Source organism: Papio anubis, chromosome 1 (genome assembly GCF_008728515.1).
Source record: "Papio anubis isolate 15944 chromosome 1, Panubis1.0, whole genome shotgun sequence".
NCBI classification, from domain to species: domain Eukaryota; kingdom Metazoa; phylum Chordata; class Mammalia; order Primates; family Cercopithecidae; genus Papio; species Papio anubis.
This window is the reverse complement of record NC_044976.1, coordinates 69522991-69532683: the sequence shown is the minus strand read 5'-3', so window position 1 is coordinate 69532683 and position 9693 is coordinate 69522991. Positions and strand designations below refer to the sequence as shown.

The 9693-nt window shown below is 38.9% G+C and overlaps 1 long non-coding RNA gene across 1 annotated transcript in view; it reads right to left on the bottom strand.

The window, feature by feature from the left end:
• Positions 1-925: 925 nt before the first annotated feature.
• Positions 926-9693, bottom strand: part of LOC108587485 — a 29051-nt gene continuing 20283 nt past the window's right edge. Inside the window, exons 2-3 of the long non-coding RNA XR_001906083.3 lie at positions 4205-4331; positions 926-3752 (exon numbers count right to left, since the gene is read on the bottom strand). This is a non-coding gene — a long non-coding RNA (uncharacterized LOC108587485). The remainder of the gene's footprint in view (positions 3753-4204; positions 4332-9693) is intronic.

The window sequence follows — 9693 nt, the reverse complement described above, 5'->3', positions numbered from 1 at the left end:
TCAAACAGAGACTACCTTAGGCCATTAAATCACACTGTATATGGTGGTAAACAAATCTGAAATCTATCAATGGAAGCAGCAACCCTAGCAACACATTTCCAAATGATTCTCTAGGTCACTGCCTCCCAAATGTTTTTCCACACACCAAGTGCTTACTGAGGAGTTTGTAAAAATGCAGAGTTCTAGGCTCCACTTCCTACACTTGAAAAGGAATCCACGAAAGATATTTTTAATGTTATCTAGATGATGGTAATGCATAGCCAACTTTGGGACAACATCAAAAAATAATGTGACCCAAAGGGAAAAATAAAACCTCACACCTTCCTGAAGCCTAGTGGAGAGATGCCATCCACTCTAGGCTGAGGAAGTGATAAGGTGATAAGAGCTGAAGGAAAAGCAGGGCTGGCTCTAGATACCACACCTCTCCAGGAAGAGAAGTGATGTTGTTTCTCGAGAAACACTTCACTTATGGCCATTCACACAGGGGAAGATCATTCTGCTAATGTTACCTGAAATCAAATTGCCCTTTTGATTTCCACAGGTGAGTTCTGTGAAGCTTATTGGCCAGTAGTCCCCAACCTGGACAAACTTAGAACTAATCAATGATTTTTTATATATATAAATATAGATTCCTAAGATCTGCTCAAGACTCAATGATTCAGAATCTCAGGAATCTCAGAGTATTTTTTTTTTTTTTTTTTTAAGACGGAGTCTCGCTTTGTTGCCCAGGCTGGAGTGCAGTGGCACCATCTTGGCTCACTGCAAGCTCTGCCTCCTGGGTTCACGCTATTCTCCTGCCTCAGCCTCCGAGTAGCTGGGACTACAGGCACACACCACCACGCCCGGCTAATTTTTTGTATTTTTAGTAGAGACGGGGTTTCACCGTGTTAGCCAGGATGGTCTCGATCTCCTGACCTCGTGATCCGCCCGTCTCGGCCTCCCAAAGTGCTGGGATTACAGACTTGAGCCACCGCGCCCGGCCTCTTTTCACATTTTCCAAGGAATTCTTACCAGCATCATTATCAGTTTGTGAACTCATGTATTAGAACCATTGTTGTAGAACATTAAACATCTCTAGGTGTTTTTCCAATGTTCTTGGCTTAAGCTAGGAATTCCTCATTAAATAGAGCACAAATACTTTAAGTCAGCACTCCCCAAACTTTTTGGCTGAGGACTGGTTTCATGGAAGACAATTTTTCCACCAACTGTGTGGGGAGCAGGGTATGGTTTGGGGATAGTTAAAACACATTACATTTATTGTACACTTTATTTCTATTATTATTACATTGTAATATATAACAAAATAATTATATCACTCACCATAATATAGAAGCAGAGGGATTCTTGAACTTGCTTTCCTGCAACTAGAGAGTCCCATATGGAAGTGATGGGAGACAGGGACAGGTCATCAGGCATTAGGTTATCATAAGGAGTGCACAAAACCTAGATCTCTCACATGTGAGGTTGACAATAGAGTTTGCACTGCTATAAGAATCTAATGCCTTCTCTGATCTGACAGGAGGCAGGGCTCAGGTGGTAATGCGAGAAATGGGTAGTGGCTGTAAATAGAGATGAAATTTTGTTCTCTAGCCCACCACTCACCTCCTGCTGTGTGGCCCGGTTCTTAACAGGCCATGGATCCATACCAGTCTGTGGCCTGGGGGTTGTGGATCCCTGCTTTAAGTCTTTTTGAACGTAAGTGCAGACTCATGGTTGCATTGCTCAAGATAGTAGTCGCTAGACTCATGTGGCTACTGAGCACTTGAAATGTGGTTAGTCCAAATTAACATGTGCTATGGTAGAAAATAGACACTGAATTTCACAGACCTAGTGAAGGAATGTAAACTATCTCATTGATTGATACACTTATATCTATTTATGTTGAAATTCTACTTTAAATCTATTGGGTCAAATATATTATTACAGTTAATTTCATCTGTGTCTTTTTACTCTTTTCAATGTATTTCCTAGAAATGTTAAAATTACATACGCAACTTTCATTATTTACAGCACTGACTAACATGTATACTTATTGATCTTCTCATTATTTATTTAATCGCACTATATTCTGGACTTCCACATCCCTTTGCTCATAACTCTATAAGAGACTTATCATAATATATTCTAATTATCTTTTTTCCATCTCAGTCTATACTACTAGTGTGTTAGCAGTTGTGGGGGGCTGGATCCCAGTCTTGTTCACCTATCTCCTCTGGACATGGCACAATGCATGGCACCTGACAGATGTTCATAAACACCTAATTTCTTTGTTTTCTAATCCTGGACCACACAGATTGTTCATTGCAGAGCACAGGCTCTAACTAAGGTTGCTTGACTTCTGCTCTCATTTGCTATCCATGACATCCTACTGTCTTAAACCCTTTCTCTAAAGATTAGCACAAGAAACAAATCAAAGTAAAACTCAAATCCATCCAATTTACCACTCATTAGCAGTTTTTATGAAGACTGGTTGTGGAAGAGATTGAAACTCAAAGCTAAGGTGACATTTTGAATTATCTCAAGTTGTCACTTTTCCATGCTGTGCTTCACTTTCATTAGGAAAAGTAATCAAGATCTGGGACTACTATTAAACTATGTCCCTCCCCATTATTAAAGCTTAGCACTCAGAGGTATCTAATTCTCATGTTGATACTACCCTTTTCTTACTGGCACAAAAAGTTGTCTATTCGTTTTTCCCTGATTAATTTTTGGAGTTTTTTCTCCTTCAGACTATGCCCTCAGCCTATCAATTAGGAATACATATTGATTTTCTCTGAAAGCATTTGTGTTTCCATAACGTGATGAATACATTCAGGTCCCTTTATAATAGAGACATCCTATAATACCTTCTGTTTCCTCTGGGACTGTCTGCTAATATCAGGGCACCTCTGGGACATGCAGGACCCTGAGAAAGTACCTTTTATATACATTATAATATAAACAATTTAACCTTAAACATATTTAGAAATTCACAAGCCTCTGTTAGGTATAGTCAGTTATCTGAATAAAGTTTCAAAATAGTGGATAGAGAAGAAATATTTATTTGTTTATGATCCAATCACTGCATGTAAAGATAATGCATAGTGTGCACCCAAAACCTCTTCCTGTTCAGGTCCAAGAACAATCTTTTTGTGTTCTTTATTGTCAAAGGTTACATTCCTGGCTAATTTCATATCTCCTACTAAAAGAAAAATGCAGCAATGCCGTTATTACTCACAATGCCATGGCTCTTTGGTAACTTTTGTATTGAAACATGATAAATTGTCTTGCCTCTGCAGTTCTCTAATACCATTTATTTAATGCTGGTTACATTATTACTCATGTAATAATGCAATCATTCATTGTGCCACCCATGAACATTGGCTTCCAATGATTCTCTCAAAGGTTGGTGCTGTTTCATTAATGATGATCACGAATGCAGCTCTTACCCAGGTTATTGAGGGAAACATGAATCACAATTCATTTTCTGATTATTGAATTTACTGTTTAGATTTTTTTGCAGCCTAAACACGAGAAAATATTTCTTCCAATTATATCTTCTCTTGAACTCATGAAGCCATTTTCACTGCATTCCTGAAGTGTGATCTCTTTTTATGTCGATCATCCCTGCTTTCTGCATACCACCACCACCAGCAGGGAGAATACATGAAGGGCCCAATGGCATGGTTAAAAAAAAATCTCGTTCATTGAAGGAATGGTCATTCAGAAGGCACAATTTAAGATCATCCAGGAAGAGCAAGCCATTGCCATATCTGTCAGAAGCAGGAAAAATCCTTGATTAGAATGGCCCCCTAGTGTTGCAGAACAATGATTTCAAAAGTTCTCAAAAAGAGGGTTAGAGAGTTAGGTGAGGCCATCCCAGAAGTGCCTGATACCTGGCATAGAACCTGCAGAGAGGTTGGGATGGTGCCCTGGTTGTCAGTGGTAGACTATGCTTACAGGTTTAAAGATACCTGCTGCCTTCATCACAGCCCTTTAGTGCCATGGACCACATGTGGCACCACAATTAGAACCTAGTTGGGCCTGAGTGGATGCATGGGCCCATTCGTGAAGCACAAGGCCAAGGACTGGAGTTGAATCCCAACTCTTTCCATAGCCAGAGCCCTGAGCTCATCCTATCTCATTTGTGAATGACAATCATCTAAAATCTCACTTGATTCTGCAAAAGAAATACCATGCTGGCCAGCAGGAACAATCTTCTTACCATGCCACTCTTCTGGCTCTGAGTCCCAGTCCAGGATTCTAAGATGATCTCAGAGGCATACATCCCAGAGCTCCTCGGGGAATCTGGGTGGCCACGTCATGAGGTCAGAGAAGAGAATAGGAGAGCACTGCAAACGGGATAAAATGGGACCAAGTCAGAGGCACGTACCGATCCAGTAATGGGGCATTCCTCCCTAATGGCACTGCAACCCTGGCCAGTCTCAGTATTGGGAGAAAGAATTAAAAGTTTCAAAGGAGGCCCCCAAAGTGTTAAGTAGTCCCTGAGGGATTTGGGTGGCACTGGCTACAACACATTGAATTCAGGGATAAGGGGCTTTGAAATACTTTCAAGAGTAGACTAAAGAGGAAACAATATATTTAACGGAAACTATAACATCTTAGAGGAGAAAGGGAAATTTACGGGACATTCCAGGTGATGACACATTTGTAGCTACGTCCCACTCACCACCACGGTGGGTGTATCTTAGGTATTTTTATAATAATCAAATAAATGTAACTGTGAACCTCCAGCTTCCCACTGTGAGAATGTTCTAAAACTCTTCGAGTCACCTCCCCAGGGTTTATTCATGATTTTCAGCCTCGGTCCCTTTTGTTTTGCATTGTAATAAATAACACTTACACATCCACATGTGTCTGGTGCTGAAAACTGGCTTGGAAATTTGCAATGTTTTCTCTCCCAAAAAGCACTTTGGGCTTTTATGAAAATCTGTAAACCCCCACTCTATTACTCTGGGGCTTGTCAAATCAAAACTACATCTTATCTTACATTCTATTTCATCAATGCTCCTGATTTCCAGTCTAATAAAATTGTGCAGTGGTGGGCAAGTATTTGTGACATAAAATTGTGATGGTGTCAAAGTTTGTTTGTATCACCTCTTTTTCCCTTCTAGGCTGTATAATATGCTAGTAAAAGTAGGGTTTTTGAGTCTCCAAGAAAAGGATTCAAATTTTGTCTTCATGATTTATTATCTGTGAAACACTAACAAGTTACTTAATCTCCTAGATTTGCTGGGGAGTTTAAAGGTCACCTCGACCCATCCTTTTTTTTTTTTTTGTGGAGTAGAGTCTCACTCTGTCACCCAGGCTAGAGTGCAGTGGTGCCATCTCAGCTCACTGCAAGCTCGGCCTCCCGGGTTCACGCCATTCTCCTGCCTCAGCCTCCTGAGTAGTTGGGACTCCAGGCGCCCGCCACCAGGGCCAGCTAACTTTTTGTATTTTTAGTAGAGACGGGGTTTCACCGTGTTAGCCAGGATGGTCTCGATCTCCAGACCTCGTGATCCACCCGCCTCGGCCTCCCAAAGTGCTGGGATTACAGGCGTGAGCCATCGCGCCTGGCCTACCCGTCCTAATTCTTAAATGGGATCTTCAGCTGGGTCTAAGAATCAAATGGACATGAGACAAATTAAGAGGAAAATATCATGTAAGTGTCATTATTTTTACATGTGCACAGGGATCATTAAGAGAGTAAAGACCTGAAGAAAATGGTCAAAGCAGAGATCTTTTATACATTTTAGACAAAGAATGAGAGATTTGTGAAGAAATGACAGGACAAAAGGATCTGGCGAGAGGCAGTAAATTCTAGGGAAGTCATTAGGAGGCCTATGGTAGGGGTGTGTAAAGCTAGTGGAAGATAACAGTTTCTTCAGTAAGGTCATTTGTACAGGTCCATTGCAGCAATAATTCCCAGTCTCTGGTGATATAGGTTATTTTTGTAACACTGGTACAAGGAAGGCACTCTTCTCAAAGGAATTTTTATGGCTTACTATATGTAGGGAAGGACAGATCTGATAGCCCTTTCTGCAAACACAGCTTCTCAAGTGCTTTCAGCTTAAAATAATTGATATACCGAATCCACGTATTTGTGGGTGATCATCATTAACTCCTGCAGCATTTTTTTCCTGTAAAATAGAGTTAATAACATCTTCCTAGAATGGTAATTGTGAAGATCAAACAGTTCACGAAAAGTCCTTGGCAAATAAGAGGTAAGCAGTTCATATGAGTTAATATTCTTCCTACTTTACTCTGCCAATGCCTTCTGGCCTTCCATATCCAAGCACAGAGCCCTCCAGGTTACCCAGTGCCCATTGATGTGGTATCTTGGCTTCAGACAAGTCCATGCTCACACTTCTAGCTATATAGTCCATTCTTCCAAAGCAATTTATGGTATTTGATTCTCTTGGGAATTCTATGTTGTTCATGACAATGTCAGGAATAAAAGGTTAGTTTAGAGGTTAGCCAGGTTCCAACCTATGCTAGGAGCAAGGTCTGGTTTCACCACTGATTAGTGATTACCTGAGTTAACCACGTAAATCTTGCAATTCAGAATATAACATGGTCTGGATCTTTTTGTCAAAAGCAGTAGCAACAAATAATGAACATTTGGCTTTGACCTTTCACCCAGTGGACTATCTGGGATCCCAAGAACTCCTAGTTCCTTTTCCCAACTCAATCACATTAAAGTGAACTTGCTGCAGCCAATGTGCCAATATCCATTCCCTTGAATTTGGGGATGGAAAATTTGTAGGGAGTAATTACTTGGGACAATTCTGGTCCTTCAGTCTTCCTTGAGTCAAACATTGCTTTGAGACCAATGTTTCTCAAACTATACTCCTTATTACAGTATGCCGCACCACCTTCTCAAAATGCACATGCACACTTCCTACCCACTGAGATTCTGAATTAATCCATCTTGGGTAGAGCTTGGGCATTGCTATATTTTTTCAATTCAAAGGTGGTTCTGATGTATACCAAATGTTAAGAACCATTGTTGGAGACTGATGATTATATCTGGAGATAACGATATCCCTGCTTTATATCTGGATCTAATTCAGATCCCAGCCCTTCTAGTATTTTTTTCTTAACTATTCTTCCATTATTCAAAACTCAGTTGCCAATTCAGACACCCTATCATTTGGAGTACATAAGAATGGGGAGATATAGAAATTCAAATTGGAAAATTAATTAGCCCCTCTACCCTGTAAGAAAGAAGGATTATATGAGAACAGATAATCTTGAGTAGGAGGTTTGATTCATAAACTAGTCTCTTATTCTATCTACATGCTCCAAGAAGATTTTGAAAGTTCATGATTTTTCTCTTCAACATCAGAGAAGAAGCCATTAGGGTATTTTATAAAACATCCTTGAGCTTCTTAACAAATTATATTTATAAATGCATCCTTTAATGTAGCTGAATCTCTTTTGAAATCAGTTATATATTTAGCCTATTCCACTCTTTAAAACAAAGAGTATTTAAAGTTTACTACTGTGCCAATCATTGTATCTTTTCCCAAACATTTGGATCCCTTTTTCTTTCCTAGCATGTGATAGAATTGCATTTCCCCACCCTTTGAACTCAGGCATAGTCCTGAGGCTTGCTTTGGCCAACAAAATGCAAGTCAAGTGAAGTGTGTCACTACCTGGAAGAAGATTTAACAGGAAGTTCATGCTTTACCATATGCCCTTTCTGTCTCCCAACAATGTTCCAGATAGTGATGGTGTCATTAGCGTGGGTCCCAGAGTAACTAAGATAATGACAGGAAACAGAATTCCTGTTCAGTCCTTGATGAGCAAAACTGTTATTGTTTTATGCCACTGAGATCTGGAGGTTTAAACCTCAGCAACTACCTTAGGTAAAAAATATTTAACCTAAAAAGTAGTTACCTTTACGTTTTACTTTTTTCCTCAGCTTCCTTAAAATTTTGCATGTGTTATTAAACTCTTACAGTGTTACAGAAGTCAGTCTTCCTTTTACTCATATTGTTTATGATTTTCTGAATTTTTATGATATATTTATTCTGCCATTGAAATTTTTAGTTATACTTTATCATTTCACTTAATTTTCTAAATTTTTGCTCTATTATAATGCAGGTCTTTATTCCCTGTTTTTAAGTGTCCATGTCTGAAACTTACGTATTTCTCCTATAACTTGTGTGAGGTGTTGACGAAGATGACCTGAAGTAATTAAAATGCAAAGGAGAATAGAATGGCATTTCCTGTTTTGGTTCCAATATATATTTCCCTCCCACCCCCAGGAAAACAGTAGCCTACATTCCTTAAGTTATACTCTGGATGCTTTTAAGGAGTTTCTGCCAGACCCAGTCAATGAGAAGTGGGTTTTGCTATTTAAATCTCGTTATCAAGTGCTTGATCTTAACTCTCACTTATTTCTCTATTTCACATTTTATTTCATTTGACTCTTAGAAACCTGATACTCAGTAAACTATTTTAGCTTCAGTTTGACTCTATTCTTTCCTCCCATCTTAGCTTTGGCATTTATTTGACACTTTTCTTCTAATAAGGATGGGAGACAATGTTACTGTGGGTTCCACTGTATCTCACCTCATGGTCAGCGGAATGGACCACATTCTTGTTGGTATCCAACTTTCTATTGGCCCTATAGTACTTCGTGAGCACATTAACAAATAGAGATGAATATTGCATATTCTTCTTAATCGATGTAAGCCTAATTGCTCCTGCAGCATAGCTGTTAATTTTACCCTTACATCTGATGTTTAACGAACTATTTTTTGAAATAGATTTCTTGTTTTGAATAACAAATTTGAAAACTTAAGCCCAGAAAACTGTAATTTTTTTCTGAAGATGAGAATATTCCTAGCCAATGGAAAATGGCTTCAGCATTTATACATATTTTAACCAATCAAATCTAAACTGCTTGAAATTCCAAGTGTGGGGCAATGGCATAAATATTATTAATAATTCTATGGGTTAGTTCATGGTATATTTTGGTGAGCTACTTAAAGATACAGTATATGAGTGAGTTATAGAACTGAAAGTTTTGGTTGGGCATGATGGCTCATGCCTGTAATCTTTGCACTTTGGGAGGCTGAAGAGGGAGGATCTCTTGAGGCCAGGCGTTTGAGACCAACCTGTGCAATATAGTGAGACCCTATCTCTACAAAACATACAAAAATTAATCATGTGGTGGCGCACAGTTGTCATCCCAGCTACTGGGAGGCTGAGTAGGGAGGATGACTTGAGCCCAAGAGCTTGAGGCTTCAGTGAGCTATGATCACCATTGCACTTCAGTCTGGGTGACAGAGGAAGACCCTATTTAAAAAAACAAAATCAGACTTTTAAAAATAACTCAAATAACTCTAATTCCATTGACAGGAAATGGGAAAATATCAAACCAAATAAATGGGTTTTTTTAATAGAACTGATATGCTCTAATTGCTTTTGTCTTCTGTATCTCTAGCAACTAGATCAGTTTTTGGCACATAGTAGCTATTCCACAAATATTATGTTAATATATGAATAAAAGAATAAATGAATAAATGAATAAATCAGCTCTTCCATTTGTTGAATAAGCTGAATTAGTTTAAATAAGTGTTTTATCCTTTGGGTGACTTGGTATATTAACTTCATAAGTAAACGTTTACTATTAGATAATTAAGTAATAAATTTCTCAAGGTCTAGAATCTTCAGTTACATATAACCAATGTCTAGAAT